This window comes from Bradysia coprophila, unplaced genomic scaffold (assembly GCF_014529535.1).
Source record: "Bradysia coprophila strain Holo2 unplaced genomic scaffold, BU_Bcop_v1 contig_476, whole genome shotgun sequence".
Lineage (NCBI taxonomy): Eukaryota > Metazoa > Arthropoda > Insecta > Diptera > Sciaridae > Bradysia > Bradysia coprophila.
This window is the reverse complement of record NW_023503727.1, coordinates 644,287-661,584: the sequence shown is the minus strand read 5'-3', so window position 1 is coordinate 661,584 and position 17,298 is coordinate 644,287. Positions and strand designations below refer to the sequence as shown.

The 17,298-nt window shown below is 35.6% G+C and overlaps 1 protein-coding gene and 2 long non-coding RNA genes across 4 annotated transcripts in view; 1 reads left to right on the top strand and 2 right to left on the bottom strand.

Moving 5' to 3' along the window:
• Positions 1 to 17,298, bottom strand: part of LOC119082602 (uncharacterized protein C18B11.02c-like) — a 331,234-nt gene that overhangs the window by 312,624 nt on the left and 1,312 nt on the right. The window lies entirely within an intron of this gene.
• On the bottom strand, positions 4,446 to 5,020 carry LOC119082609. Its single transcript, XR_005088669.1, has 2 exons — positions 4,621 to 5,020; positions 4,446 to 4,552 (listed from the first exon to the last, which is right to left on the bottom strand). It is a non-coding gene; the product is annotated as an uncharacterized LOC119082609 (long non-coding RNA).
• On the top strand, positions 5,699 to 17,071 carry LOC119082612. The gene is made up of 3 exons (XR_005088671.1): positions 5,699 to 6,226; positions 16,667 to 16,724; positions 16,787 to 17,071. It is a non-coding gene; the product is annotated as an uncharacterized LOC119082612 (long non-coding RNA).

The following is a 17,298-nucleotide window of genomic DNA, read 5'->3' as shown; positions in this document are numbered from 1 at the left end:
ACATTTTACTGCCAGTTATGGATTAAACATTGAATGCCAGAAAGATTATAGGAAAGTTACAATTTCGTTCAATGCGGGGAAAGTGAAGAAGAGGGCGTGATATATGAAAACCGGACCATCCAAAAATAAAAGTGAGTATAAATTGGCCTGACTAAAGGCTACTTAGACGACGTCAAACCTCATCGATTATCCCCGCTCGAGTGATATTGTCACTAAATTTGGTAACTAAATTAGTAGTTTTGTGGGAGACCATTCTTGTTTACATTGCGGTAATTCATTGAACACTGTGTGTACGTCATTTGTGGGCGGTTACAAACATTTGCAGGCATCTACACATCTAGGGTAAATCTAGAGCAGTGATGATACTGTTAAGAGTCAATTCGCCAATTCGTCAGCCAAATTTTCAATTTTTGAAACAAGCTATCTCCGATATTATTGAGTTATAACTCATTCGATTCGTCGTTCAATTCTAGCGAACGTGCGTCTGCCATTTTAAAAAAAAATAAAATCCATTTTGAGTGTAATGTGTGTACAAGTCATATGATGTCAAGGGGTGGTGAATACACTTTTTTAGCAATATCTTGAGGAAGGAGTAACCCGAAAAGTTAAAACTTTGTAGGATTGTTGGCCTAAGACGAATCGAATGAGCTATAACTCAATAATATCGGAGATAGCTTGTTTTCCAAGTGGTCGAAAAATTGGCGAATTGACTCTTAAAGCAAGAGATAGGCAACAAGATTCTGGTGTTAGTTTGAAATGTTTACAGAAATTATTCAGAAATTTGGAGAAACGATGCTTGAGAAACTTTTTCTAGAAATGAGAGACTCTGCTCATTTGGTAACTGTTAACGACGTCATCGCCTCCGACCTCAACATTCAACAACGCATCAAATAAAGCGAGTAGTCAGTCTCGTTAAAATGCAAAAATGTAAAAGAAAGTCTATGAGACAAGTGGACTAGCAGAGGCGCCACTTTTTTTTTCATAGTATTCATTCTCTGCGGCTTATTTTCATGTGAACCAACTTCATATTTGTCATTACAGAACAAATATCACCATATGAAGTTGGTTCACATGAAAATAAGCGCAGTGACAGAAGTAATTTTATGATAGAATGTACTAAAATATGGGAAAACTCTATTACATTTTTTCTTAGTTTCATTCTCCTATCGGCCCAATCCTACTTGGCATTAGACGTGTGCGCCGATATACGCTTAATCGGCGGCGGCGGCGTGAGTTTTTAGAAGACGGTGGCGGCGCGCCGATTGCGCCGATTGCCGGCGGTGTTGAGCACTTCAAGTTAGAAATTGATTATTTTGCCATTCACTTCATAATTTCAGTAGTATTGGAAACACGACAATCTTTAACACCTTTACAAAATTTTGCTTCCTCGATAATACCATAATTATAGGTTTGTTCCAAGTAGCTGTAAAACCGAACTTTGACAACACGAACGACGACGATTTCATCCACAGACAACATAACCTACAGGATTTTGTATGAAAAGTCAACCTACACGACATGTTGTCTGTGGATGAAATTTGACAGAAGTTTGACAATTCAAATGGCCTTGGAACAGACCTATTATGGATGAACAGAATACAGTTTTAAGTTATCCGTAAACACAAACATTTCGAGTGAATAACCATCAGTGCTATTGAAAAATCAAGCTCTTTCGGAGTGCTTGTAGCGGTAGTACACAATAATTTTGCAGCCAAATTCACTAATTTTGGCATCGAATTTAATTGTTACATTCACTTAATAATGACCAGAGAATTACTACTTATGTCAGCAATGTTCCTTTTTCGTTTGTTACTTACGTTTTTGATGTGAATAATAAATAAATTTAACAAAGTCTAGCTAGAATAGGGAACGTTTATTAGAATGGAAGTTAATTGATACGTGCTTTTCTGCACAATTTCCTCATACTGGGCTCGCATACAGGAAGATACTTCTAATCATAGACTAATATACGGGAAATTTGTTGGTTAGATTAAGTCGATACTGTACAAGATACAAATGAACTTGGACAATTCGTTAGCCGAGAGACTTGTGTGCCTTTCGAAGTTATGTAATTTTTCGAGTGTTACATCCAAGTATGATTATGAAGCCGCTGCAGTAGGTTGGAAGACTGGGAGGCTTCAAAAATAAAAACAGGAACTCAGATCTTTGATCCTTAGTTCCCCTCTCCCGGCTTTGCTTCTTTCATCAGGAAAATCTCCCTTCCCAATTTTCAATAGAAAGTCACTAAGGCCCTAAGTCATTAAGTCACTAAGAAATGCCAGATCCTCATCTTGTTGCAGATTCCGTGAGCTTCAGAAATACATTGCAGTATGGGTAACACATTAACTATTTACAAAACGAAGAGAAGTAGGAAAAGTCACTTAATTTTTATAATCAATTGAACAGTTTTATGAAGTTTCGATCTAGTTTATTTAACACTCTAGTTGATACTAGCGATTCGTGCCTGATTCGTATCTTTACATTCGGGCATCAACCGAATTTTTGGTTTATTTTGCACTAATGCGATACGCCGACAGATGACCGGCGGCGGCGGCGGCGTGACCCATTTTTCGTCGGCGGCGGCGAGGCATCGGCGTGGAGCTTTTTTCGGCGGCGCGCCGACGGCGGCGCACACGTCTACTTGGCATTGAAAAAGTCGATTTAGTGCGGCAAAACGGACTATTAAACAAACTGAATTTACCGATTTCTTTGCTGAACAATTTGCTAAAGCTGATAGAATCCTTCATTTATGATCTCTGAGTTATGGTCTCTCGATCAAGCAACAGGAAGATTTCAACTGATGACCCACAAGAAAGCGTTTTTTCCCGCTTTTGTACTGAAAAAAGGGTTCAAATGAGGATTTTATTTTGTGTTTCCGCCTTCGATATGTTTCCATAGCAAATCATTCCGCGCTTAACTAACGGAGGTCGTCAAGTTTTGAAAAGCAAAAAATTTGAAATAGTTGATATGAAATTATTAGTTTTTGAAAACGTAGATTGAAGACTGAAAATTTTGAGAAACAGTTTATCATCTGTTAGCGACATCAAAGACAAAAAATTGGAGCATATTACCGATAATTATATAGCAAAAAGTGCGTTAAAACTAACAAAGTAAAAGATTTTGTATCGCTCTCGAGACCATACTACAAAAGTATAAACTAACGAAGTAACAGAGTTAGAAATTACGACGCATAACGATTGCCGTTTATAAAAGAGATTTATCAGCGTTGAATTAACGAGCACCTGATAGTAGTAACAGGCTATCAGACAAACTTAAAATCAAGGACTATTTTTAGGTAAACTATTTCCCAAATTCTTCTACATTTTCCTAGATTTTCCAAATTTTTCCGAAAACCATGTTAGTGAAAATTAGGAAAAATAAGGAAAAACTAGAAAAATGTGGGTAAATGTTATCTTTAAAATAGTCCTTGATTAAATGTTCTTACATTTGGGATCGTGAGAACCTTTGTACTTTTCGTGTTTATTTCGTTAGATTATGCTAATCAAGATCAACTCAATATAGAATTGTTTGACATGTCTCTCGCCTATCTCCATAAAATCATTCTCAAGCTTACGAACATAAAATACGTGAAAATGAGATATTTCAAAGAAATTATTAATAATTATATGGACACATGTTCCTAGGCTTATTATCTGCTATGACGAAATCGGTTTGAAAAATGGTTTCCACATGTGAACAATAAAGTATTCGGTGGTATCGTATAAAATATAACAAAAAAGAAAAAAAAAACACGAAACTGTTGCGGCCAACAATTTTAAGTTTCTGTTGTTCTATTTGTGTACGGATGAAATCTTTCCGGTCCATCTCGTTTTAAATCTGTTTTATGGCAGAAACTAATGACATACTGAATAAACTGCATGTGCCATAATTTTGTTGTTGTTCAAGTGATCACTGACGGTTGTCAAATCATATTCTCGTCTGAACAATATGTAGATGATGGTGGTTACATATCTAGATACTGTACATTTAATAAGTTTTGCAGAACCTCTTTATATGCTCCATTTACAAAACGAGAAAACATTTTATGACTGTAGTAATATTGATGTAGTACAGTCAAGAATCGTCTTTTAAATGCTGACATAAAAGTACTCAATATGCAACATGAAGAGATTGTTAGGGGCTATCCATAAATGACGTCCTTATAAATGGGATTTGGGGGGAGGAGTGCTTCGCTGAAGTCACTAATTCATCAAAAGTAGTGGTAGAAGTAAAAGTAGTGGCAAAAACAGCTATAGTACTGGCAAAACAAACTTTTAACCACTTCTTTTGCCACTAGACTAGCTTTTAGCCCAAATCCCGAAGTAGTGACAAGCATAGTGGCAAAAAATCCAATCTAGCCTTAACTACAGTGTTGTCAGACTCTTCTTTTTTTGCAATTCCTTCAAAAGGTCTCGAAAAGTGTAACCTGTCATTAGATTTTTCACGATTTGTTTGTGAGATTAGGTTGGCTATGATGATGTAAATAACGAAAACTTGAAATTGTCTTCAATTAAACGTATATTTCGGATGTTGTTGTGTCATCCATCTTCAGCTAGAACAACATTAAAATTATCTTTAGGCTAAAACTAGATAACATAAAAATGGCGCAAAACAAATTACCATAAATTGGAAGTGATTCCAATCACATTAACATTCTAATTTGAAACTTGGAACTAATTTCTCGTGAAATACTAACACGATCGTCAAAATTGAAACTTGTTTCGATGACAGAAACGACATGACGTAAACTGAAAGACTAACCAACATGAAGTTGTTTGAACGAATTCATCACATTAGTGTAGGTCGCATGTAGCATGTTCAACGATTTGAAATTTTGAGCCGAATCGCCGTAAAGCCAAATGTAGCATGCTTCTAGCGTTTTTCGCTTGTACCAATCTGATTCGACGTCCAATATCTTCAATTCTTTCTCATCAAAATCTGGTTCGTGAGTCGCGTTGTCTAGACAATGTCGGACTAGAGCAGTTTTCGAGCCAGGGTTGAACCTTGATCTAAAATCATAGTCATGCTATGTAACCTGTCATATTCCTAAAATAACAATGAGAACTACCTTTGCCACTACTTCAGGGTAATTTCATCGTGATGTAGAATGGCTAACGCTTAGTTATCTCGGAAGTACAGGAGCTTGGAAAATACGAAGAAAAGTTTTTGTTTGTGAATCGTGGATCCCCGAAACAATTTTATAAGATAGGAATGCCGTAGGACTCTTGAATTCCCGATCTATCAATACATAAATTACATTGAATTGCCCTTCAGTAAAATAAGTGGCGAAAGTAGTGGCAAAAAAACGGATCTAGCCTTGACTTCAGTGTTGCCACACTCCTGTTTTTTCCTACCCAAATGGCTGAGGAGCATCGACAAGTGCAACCTGTCATATTACGAGCAATGAAAAAGTGCGAACAAAAGGGAAAAATGTACAAAAAAAAATTCTGAAATTCGTTTGCATGTCCTTAATGGATGACCCCTTAGCCGTGAAGTATTTCGATCTTTTTTTCTTACAGTAAAATTTTCATTTTCACAGAAGACGACAATTTCAAAAATAAAATTTGCCAAACATCCGACACGAAATATTATTTCACAAATTATCGCACAATTTTCGTTAAATTGTTGCTCGCTAATAAAAACAATTACTTCACCGAAACAATGTTAAAAGTTAAGCACAACAGTTCATAATAATACAACAACAACAAAATTCACTAAAAATAATAAAAGTTAAAACTTTGATGGAAATAAATAAAGAAAAATAACCGCGACGCCGATTTGGCATTTATCCAAATTGAAAACCTCAACAGATCTACGATTGAGACAATTGGTCAAAGTAAATAAAATAAATAAATAAATTCGCGGAAAGTAATTACAGCATTTATGCATTCAAGTTGTGCACATATGGCTAATGTTAATTACCAATGCGTGAAGGCATATATTTTGTGTGAGCAATAAACTTTAACGTTCGACAGTACCGGTTCACTTTATTCTACTTATTTTTCCTGTGCAATTATAGTAAACTTTCCGTGGTCTTTCCTTGATTTACTATTTCCTAAACGAAATCACTACGCCGTTCGTCGACATCCATATACATATATAACTACTCATCCGTTTCGTATGCATTAAATAAGAGTAAAATGTTAAATGAGTGTTGACGTGTTTTAATCAAGAAATTCAATTAAATCAAAAAGAAAAAGAAAACTTTTCGTAACGGTTCTTCAAAGTGAGTATATCAGACACAGATTAAAATATATAAAACGCACCGTTTAGCACTCACGCGCCAATAAATTTGAATTGTCTGGGAGTGCTATTATTAGTGTGTCGAGTCTTTTAATTTACTATTATAATCGTAGTCTTGTCGTTTACACGTGCTGCCTTATTTACATTCCGTTTTATATATCGACATTGTTGATTTTCCTTCTTTTTTTGTTTTGTTTTCGGTCTATTGTTTGATTTAATTTAGAAATCAAAAAAATTGTCGTCGTCGTTTTATTTTTCATCTCTCTGACATCTTTATTGTGTGACTGTAAATAAATTGAACTCTGAACGATATAGTCATTCGGTTGGATGAGATCAAAATCAAGGCGAGCTGTGTGTACTAACTAGGTCGTCCTTACTGCCGTTACGACATTTTATTAATTCGTTAATTTTATTGTTCACAGACAGTTTTAATCGTTAGCCGTGCAATAATAGACTTTCACATTGAACGGGTTCACATTCAAAAAGCTTTTACAATAAAATGGTGAAATGATGTGAAACTTTTGCTACAGAAACTTTTTAGCCGAGCGAAACATTTATTGCGAATGATTCAGTTAAAAAAAAGAGAAATATTTTTAGTTCGTGGTTTTATTTCGCCCTGGGAATATGAGTGTGGGAGCTGGGGAACGTCATTTTCTCACCAAGAATCAGATATAGCTAAGGAACATTGTCATCTTGATGACGAATTTTACGATAATGACTTTTTACGTCTTCCGATTTTTTGTGACCGAAATTATCGCAAAGTAATTGCTGTCTCGAAAAAACAGGAGATTCAGCAATAGAGTGAGTTAATAGTTAGTTATGAAATATGTCTAAAAATGAGATGATTTTTGTAACTAGAAGTCTGAAGTTATCAAACAAGCGAATCATGTTTTGTTGAAAACAGAAGTAACATCACTGCACGTGGACTAGTTATGCGAATTGTTTTACCATTTTGTTAACTAAAAGAGGGATTCTTTTAAAAAACAGCCTACCGAAATCGGACGCATTTTCCAGTGGACTTTTTTATATAAGTGCCTAGAAAGGTATTCGACCCTAGAAGCCAAAACCACTTTCAAAAAAATTCTTCGAAGTTTGTGTGGCTGGTGAAAGGTGATAAAAAACCGAAAACTTGCACTTTTCTTACAAAAATTTCTCCAGTTACACGAGCCGTACATGGTCGTGTGGGTAGTCATTAGAAAGGTAATCACACGTACTATTGAGTAGGGACTTATTGTGTTTAAAATTCATCGAAACTGAAATGTGTGCAGTTGAAGTTTTCAACCGAAGACTTACAACTTACACTGTTTTTACTGAAATTTCTCGAGGTACACAAAACGTACATGGTCGTGTAGGGTGTCATTTGACAGGTAATTTAATGTGCTTTTGGGCCAAATAGGGTCTTATGTGGTTTGGATGCATCTACGATGAAATAGAAGTTGTAACTTTTAGGTGTACATATTTCATCATAGATGCACATATAAAAAAGTCCACTGGAAAATGCGTCCGATTTCGGTAGGCTGTTTTTCAAAAGAATCCCTCATAAGTAATCGAAATGTGTGCTTTGTTAAGGGACTTACTATGCTTACTTCGTGCAGCCAACATGACTGTACGGTTTCATAGTCGAATTAATGCAAATATGTGTATCCAAACAACTGTGCATTTCTCAAACATTGTGGATTCCACAAGCACAATCTGATGTACGTTTCTCAGCATAGCAAAACGGAAGTTTAAATCGTGATTTTCTGGAAACTCTTCATCATCGACATGGCTCGTAGCTGAAGCTGAGTCATTTCTTGTCTAATCACTTATCTGTTGGAATCATAAGGACTTCTTATAAGACTTAAATTGTTAATATTTCAACCTGTAGGCGCTATTTTCTTTACACCTCCAATTCACAGAAGCTGCTGATTTTGCAAAACAGAATACTAAGCTACATTTGCTGCTGTAAAAGTGATTCATTACACGAAAAATCAATTTTGTAATAAAAACAAACTCTCAAGTGTTTTTTTGAGCAACAAGCTTCGGTTTGTGTATGGTGTATGGTTTGAATATCCGAGCCGAATGCGACGAAAAACAGTTGTTGAAGCATAAGTTACTCAAACCTACACACGTGAGTTTGCGAGCATCACAAAGTTGTTTCCGACGTAATGAAGTACGTAGCAGCATCCGATGTATTCTGGCTTACTGCCTGTCCCATGGGAAAATTGATTTCCACACAGGAAAATGGAAAAATTAACCGAAAATAGTTAGCAGGTAACGGATGGTTTTCGCAGGGGCAAAGTACTATATAATGGTGAACTTTCGCATGGGGCAGGTAGTAAAAAAATGATTCATCATCCCGATCACCAGATTAGGTCTTGCTTTCAAATTATTTAAGTCGAAATCTTGTCTCGATCAGAGTTCGATAGAGAACTCTTTCATAATCCTTTTAGGTTCCATGTTCTCATTAATTCAAACGTGTGCATTAATGAAATAATTACCAGCTAGTAAATTGGAAATCGTGTGATAGATAGACGACACACGATAACAGCACCATGCAAGCTATTTTTTCTATGTTTTCCATTCCAACTTCAAAAACAAATCCCAAATACAAGCCAGCTCAAATATCTGCAAATCTCAACCGTCATCGAACAGAGGTATTGAAATATGACACACAGCACCCGTATACACACACATTCTATACCAACACGAAATGATGATTTACAGCGGTGTTGATTGATTTTGGTTGTGCGCTTTTTCATTTTAACAGTCAAATTTATTTCCCTGTTAAATAATGTGACAGTTCGGAAAATGGAAAATATGGGGCCGGCTTTTCTATTACTAGGCCCCACCTTTTGGGAGGGTCAGGTCCCTTGACTGACAGTTTTTCCAATATATTTTTGATTAATTTCATTGCAGAACTTCCGAAGCATCCCTGATACAAATGCCTTCATTTGATCCCAATTTATTTTTACATATGCTGTATTCCTAAGAAATTGTCAAATTTAGAACATTAATACATCGATTACTCTAAACATGACAACAAAATTTGACAGAAAAAGTTCTTCAAGTAAGACCTAATGATCTTTGAGTTCTCATTTTTCTTATAAATTTCAAGCAAGATTTTCAATCAACCATAAATCGTAAATAAAATGCAACTCGTGTGAACTTCCCACTCGTATGAGGTATCTATTATTCTGTTTGATTGCCATTTTGTCAAATTTGAGAGTAGATGCGAAGTTTTGCGAATGTGGAACAATGAAAAAAGTGAAGAATAGACAAAACGTCTTTAAGTTACATTTCGTAGAAGGATGAATTCCCTAGGAAAGAACAAACGGCCATCTCGTTACATTTTTTAAAAGGATGAATTCCCTAGGAACGGACAAAACGCCTTCATTATACATTTTGTAAAAGGATGAATTCCCTGGGAATGGACAAAACGCCTTCTCATTACATTTCGTTAAAGGATTAATTGAATTCATTGAATTCCCTAGGAACGAACCGCCTTTGCTTTATATTTCCAAAATCGACAAAGTGTGAAGGAAAGACAATTTTTTTTTTACTTTTTACTGATTTAGTGAAGAATATAATATCCCATAAAATATCACGACTCGTGACAATTACGGACCTCGCTTCGCTCGTATCGGAGTTGTAAAATATTTTGTTTGATTGTTGGAATAATGAATTTAAAGAAAATATTCAGAAATTAATTGAGAATGACTTATTATATATTGCCTACAAAGAATGATGGTTTAACGTTTTTCATAAAATTTCCTACACTTTTCAATCATAGTGTGCTCATTTGATAGCAGGCATTTTTCTGCCGTAAGACATTGAGTAAAAAACATCTTTCTATGTTAGTCAACTATCGAATTTGTTAGTCAATTATCAAGTTGTTAGTCCAACTATCAGATTTGTTAGCAGTTCACTAACAAGAGTTGTTTACCGGTTAGAGGCTGCGCATTTACTGACGAAATTTTTCTTCCTACATGTTTCATGCACATTATCGAAAACAAACTTAAGATGATTTGCTCATACTACGCAACAAAATCAAATTTCATCAAAGTAATCTTTTTCGATTGAGGCTACAATCAACAGTGTAAAATCCTGTTTTTCTGGGATAGCTTCCAGATCCTTCGTCCCACATAGCCCATCTTCGAACTTAGCCTCGGGATTTTAGTTCCACACATTTAAAAAAAAGATTCATCCAAATTGGTTGAAAATTACTCAAGTTATCGTGCCCTCAACGATTTTTTGTTACCCACATTTAACGTTTTTCATACCATTTCATACATTTTCAATTAAGGCTCGGAACAGGTCAGGTCAACCTGAGACCTGACCTGAAATATCTGTTAACCTGACCTGACCTGAAATTTAATTACCTGACCTGACCTGACCTGAAGTGATCTTCAACCTGTTTCGACCTGACCTGAAAAAACCTGACCTGACCTGACTTTTTTTTAATTTTTTTACATTTCTGATAATTTTATAAATTATTGCGAAATTATAAGAAAGTTCTATTCTGCTAAGTATTTATAAATTAAAAACGAAAAAAAAAACATTTTGAAAAACAGTCAACGAAGGGAATGAAGGCTATTTTAAGCACAAGCCTGATGTTGATTTAGGGTACTTTTAAGAGGCATTACACAATTACTACAATACATCTCATCTAAATGATTTATTTTTACAGTCAAATGATATGCCTCAAAATTTCATTGTTTTGTTGTTACTATTGTTTCGTTCTGACAAGCGTCATGTAAATTGTCCTTGGAGAACAAGGATATTAATGTTTTGGACTACTGGAAGGCCCATTCTGGAACATTTCCCTCTTTCCCTCCATAGACTTCTCTGGAGCTGTTGACGTTATTACTCCCACCAGATGCTCTCTCACACACAATACTTTTTACGCGGCTATGTGCGTTAAATCGTGGTACAAACCTTAAATTAAATAAACCTCTTACGAAAATAATGAATTATTGTTTTTTATGATTTCTACCGTTTAAAATGTTCGACTTATTTATTCAATAAATCGAAAAAGAAAACAATAATAATAAATTGGCTAATCAGTTCGTTTGGTATTCTCTCCAAAACAATGCCTCCTGACTCAAATCTAAGCTGAAAACGCCCATAATATTCAAATAATTTTTTTGTCAAGTTCAGGTCAGATCAGGTATTTTTCATATTATTTCAGGTTCAGGTCAGGTCAGGTTTGGAAATTACCTGAACCTGACCTGATTCCCTCAGGTATTTTTTCTACTGACCTGACCTGACCTGAACCTGACCTGTTCCGAGCCTTATTTTCAATCACAGTGAACTTTTTTGTCACCCACATATTTCGGTATTTTCTGGTGTAAGACCCTGACTTTCAGTCAAGGGAATAACAAACAGAGAACCCAGGTTACCGTAACGCATACACACTATGGAAATGGAAACTATTTTGGAAATGAATTTGAAATGAAAATATCGTGCTATCGAGTGGCATATTATGAAGAGGAGGCAGACGAAAAATCAGGAAAGCGTATCAGACCATGTAAAAGTGATATAGATTTGACACAATCGACATAAATCGTGATGATCGATGCATTAATGCTGCACGGGAGACATTTATATTCGCATCCATTGTACTGTTACAACATATTTACATTTCGAAGGTGTTTTTGTTCATAAAAACGCAACTTTTGATCACAAATTTTACCATTCAATAAAACACCTCAAAGAATTTCAATTTAAAATGATTTTCATTTTCATGAGAGCGCACACAGACACAGCCGGCGATAAATCTTCGTTACAGTATAACACTCGAACCACCTACCCACCGAACACAATGTGTTTAAATAGCATCATATCGCCGTACAATTTTGTGAAAATTTTCGGTGTCATCGCACATGGCCCATTGCTCTGTTGGTTATTAGAAACGCGAAGGTCGTGAGTTCGATCCTCCCATGGGCCAGATTTTTGTATTTTAAATACAAAATTGTTGCTTCACACCGAAGTCTGCATTAACGCGCCAGAAAAACGGTGATTCGCTGATGAAATAATTCGAATTGATAGACTTAACAAGACCGAGAAAATTTGAAAACAATGAGCTATGAGAGAGTCATAGAGAAATGGTTGGTAGAGCAAATCTTTCAAAAGTTGAGGAAATTTAGTTCCTGCCCTTCTGTAAAAACGTTGTCGAGACAGGGCGTGTATGGCTGATAAAAATAAAGTAAGATGCTATTTTGCATCTATTAATCTTGGATTAGGAAATGGAAACCGGATCGAATTGAGAAACCGCGGTTTATGTTTTTTATCGTTCAACACCGCTGTGTTCAACCGGTTAAGGTGAAATTTTTTCTTCAGTGATTTATGCCAGTACAATTGAGTCCAGAGATGTCTGAGGACGAAATCTTCCTGCTAGATAGTCTCTAACAGGCATGACTCTTCGATTTTTAAGTCAAATTTGTCTCTGCAATCACCGTTTTATTTGTGGGATCGAAGATATAGCCAAATGACAACGATACTACTAAGAGTCAAGGCATTGCAGCAGAACTGGACCTAACAGTTGAAAAAATAAAGTGCAATTTCTACGGTGTTGACAACTTTCCAATAGGGGGGTCCAAAAAATAAAAGTGTCGAGGAAGTTGGCGGACCCCTGGGAAAATAAACCTTTATGGCCTCCTGATAAAAATTGTATATGGGGCCGATGCGATCCGAGTTGGTTTATGGGTCGCTCAAGGACGAAATGTGTGAAAAAACACTGAAATTTTCCATACATTTTTTCCATTACTTTGTATGAGAAATTTTTTTTAACGACAATATCAAACTTTTTTGGTCCAGACAACTTAGATTAGATGCAAAAGCAACAAAAATGCGTTGGTTCCACTTTTTGGAATTTTTATATCGTCTGGGCACACCTAACAATATCGATATAGACAAAAATCGACATATAATTTCCAAGTAATACAAAGTCAGGCGAGGTCACTATTTAAATTAAGTGTTAGGTGTCGTTGTAAAGGTAATGACAGTGGCTTTCTAACGAGCCCACACACAATAAGTTTCAAGTTGGTGTCTTGACGTAACAGTCATTTGAAAATTGCCTGAGTTCACGACCCTGACATTTTTGCACCAAAATCGATTTCTATATAGCTTCAAAAAATTGTTTTCGAAAATATTTCTTTTTGCAATGAAAGCTTATGCCATAAGCTCTCGTTAGACATGAATATATCCGATGCACATCCCATAAATGTTTTGGAAGAACCCAAAGACTGAGTGAACAGATTACGAATCTATGACTGACTTGGGAGCTGCGAATGCACTTACAAATCATTAAATCGGTCTCTTTGGATTATTCTGAAGTGAAATAATCCAACTCACCTTAAGAAGTGACCTCAGCATCTGTTAGTTACGTTCAATTTTTCATTAACCCTCATTTTCGTGGTTTTTCACATATTTCGTCATTGCGCGACCCATAAACCAACTCGGATCGCATCGGCCCCATATATATTTTTTATCAGTGGGTCATATAGGTTCGTTTTCCCCGGGGTCCGCCAACTTTCTCGAAACTTTTATTTTCCCATACGATTCTGGACCCCCCTACTTTCCAATTGTCATTTACCAATTTCGGTCTCTCATTTCTTTGTTTCGAAAATTTTGATCCATGCTAAGAGTTCACTAATTGATCATTCGCAAGGAATAGAGAATCATCCAGTTGTTGTCTGCTTCGACCATAGCTAAATCATCTCATAACATTTCCAATCGTAGCATAACATGAGAGCAATGAGTAAGAAAAGCGTTCGTCTTTGCGAAATTAAATTGCCGGTAAATTCAATGGATTCTTCAAAAACTAGGCCCCACCTTATGAGTGGGTCAGGTCCCTTGACTGACTGACTGATATTTTCTCAATAGATTTTTGTAAATGTTACAAAAATATCATAGATTGATCTTGATCAAAGTAGTGATTTGTCTTGTTTTGTCATACATTGTTCGATCCTTTTATTTTATTGAAAATCAAATTTTAGAATAAACAAGGGGAGCTTATTTTCAAGGTTCTGAACCTTGCTTTTTTCTACATTTTTAAACAAAAGATGCTTCGATATTACTGCGTCTGCTAAAAGACGCTGTAATGATGACGTATTTCTTGCTAAACTCTTGAATAAATTTGAACTCGTGTGGATACGGCTCTCGCTTCGCTCTGGCAGCAAAGTTCACGTTGAAATTTTCTAGATTATAAGACTTTTTTAGCAAATAATTCTAAGGGAATATTTTTGTTCGACAAATTTGTCAATCGAATCAGCGTAGCTGAATGTTTCAAATGAAACGTCAAGCATTTTCGATGTTCTACTGAAAATTGGCCCTATTTGCTTATGAATAAGGTATGCAACTCATGTGATTACGTTCGTTATAGTCCATCCTCAAAATTAACCTCATGAATTTAATTACCCTTCGAATAAAAAAAAAGTTTTTGGAAATCCGTTAAGAATTACTCGGGTTATCGTGTTATCAAGCGCCAACTCAAAAATTCTTTTAAGAATATCTCTAAGATCACCCGTCTGTTATACTTCGAACTTAACTTCACAAATTTAATTCCTCGTCGAATAATTTTTTTTTTTGAAATCTGTCGAAAACTACTCGAGCTATCGTGGAATCAAGCGACAAGACCAGTCTCTTAACTCTTATAGTTCATCTTCGAACTTAACCTGAGGGATTTAATTCCTCGTCGATTAAAAAAAAGTTTCTGGAAATCCGTTTAGAAGTACTCAAGTTATCGTGGCATCAAGGAATGAACAAAGTGTGTCAAATATTTTCTGTATTTAAGAGGCACCGGCACTTAGCTAAAATTGTAGCCTAGATTTGCGTGTTTCGTATTTCATTTTTGTTAATATCTTTTCATCAGAATCCTTTTTGAAAAATGTATGACACGACCGCAATTCCAACCACGAATGTGTTACCTTTAAATCAAAATTGGTGTTGGATGTAGTCGTTTTACCAGCTCTGAGAAAAGTGAGCAGTTTAACGAAATTTTCATAAACTGCTTATTGTTCTCAGAGCTGGTCAAACTGCTGCATCCAAATCTATTTTCTGTTGAAAGCTAACACATTCCTGTTCGGAATTGCGGTCTTACATTTTTGGAAAAGGATTCTGGTGGAAAGATTTCATCAAAAGTAAACTAAATTCCAGTATTTAAAAATCGCCCTAATGTAGGCTTTTCAGCAAAGTGCCGGTGCCTCTTAAGGTTTTTGGTCATACATTCCATGTATTTTCAATCATAGTAGTGAACATTGTGTGACAAACATTTTAGAGTGTTTATCATTCGTAAGACCCATGACTTTCAGTCAAGGGAATAAAGCCTTTTGAATGAAACATTCTTGAAAACTCTTTAAACCGAAAAACCGGTTTTGAAGCGATGTCCAAAACCGTTTTATCGATTCGGTTAAAAAGGCTACTCTTATGGTCAAAACCAAAATGTTCTTTTTTGGGCAATTTCAATCCAAAACTAATTTATGTGTTAGGTCAGCATGGATCGATACATGGGTTATGGATCTTATAAAAATATTCTAATTTTAAACTCTACTGTCATTGGTTTGGAATCATTGAGATTTTCTTTCTATTCATTTTCTCTTCGCAAAATTTTAATGATCAAAGTCCGAGCCTTACAAAAATTTCGATCGTCGCCGCTGACATTGTTTAATAACTTCAATCATGTTTTATTAAAGTATCCACTCAATTGCTTATAGGTAAATCCATTCTGATGTAATATGGGTCACAGTCTAGTAGTTGAAGGTCGCCGAAAAAATTGCTGAATAGAAGGTCAGAAAGCCATAGAACGCCTGGAATACACTCAAAATCGTCGTTTCCACATTACATGTTCCAGATTACATAGAATTGCCCTTATTCAGGAGAAAAACCAGTTTTTTATATTTAATGAAAAACGACCGTCAGTTTACATATAAGATACATCACCTCATCAGACTTTATTGAAAGGGTGAATTTGAAACGTCGTAGCAAGAAAATAAACAAATTACTTTTTCAACGAATTGTCGTAGCATTGGTAATGCATGTGGATTGAATAAGGATAAATGGATTGTAACTTCTCATTTTTCCTCGTATACAGACGGGAAGTACAAATTAAATCGGACAGAAAATGAACTGCTTATTCACGCGACATTACTTTACCTTAGCCTACCTTAGCAAATGTACAATGAAATTGATTTGACTGTACTTTGCAACCATTTCAAAATGTTACTTAAAATTAAATTCCTGCAACGAGAAGACAATGGATCTTCAGGTCGCTATGACGTGACACAATGCACATGAACGAAACTCTTGCTATTATTTAAAAACATTTCGTTTAAGAAAGACAAAAAAGTTTTGAAAGAAGACATTTCACGCAATCATCATCACCACCATTTGCAGACAAAAACTCTTTACCGTAAAACTTCAATTGAATATTTATGTTAAACAGGTATGCCTCCATACTACTACCACTACCATCAGTATACTATGCACAACGGCAACATAAGGTGGAATATTTCGAAACTATTTCCGTTCAAATGCAAGGGAATCTCGTAAATTTTTATTTTAGCGCGAAAATAGAAGCAAAAGAAAAACTTTTTCCGAAAGATTCCAACATTTACTATAACGGATTATGTTCACTCCGGTTGATCATACGGTTAACTTATGGACATTAGTCGTAGCTGACTTGCAGAATAACATTCACTGTGTAGGATGATAAAGTATTATGGAAATGGAAGTGATGATGGAAGAAGTTTTTATGGTAAGAGTGGTGAAATTACACGAAATAAAAAATGGAATTTCTGTCCGATTATTTTCAAGCCATCCGTATACAACGGGAGACTACACATCGTTAGAGTCAACAATAAAGTAATGCCGGTGCAATGAACTAGTTTAAGAAGAGGACGAAAAAAGTGGTTTGTATACGCCGACAGTTCTTGTGATAATGTTGTGTCGAAGAAATGTTCGTCGTAGAAAAATGGCAATTTCGCTGTAGGTTAGTTTCGCTACAGATCAGTTTTGCTACAGATCAGTTTCGCTACAGATCAGTTTCGCTAGATCAGTTTCGCTACAGATCAGTTT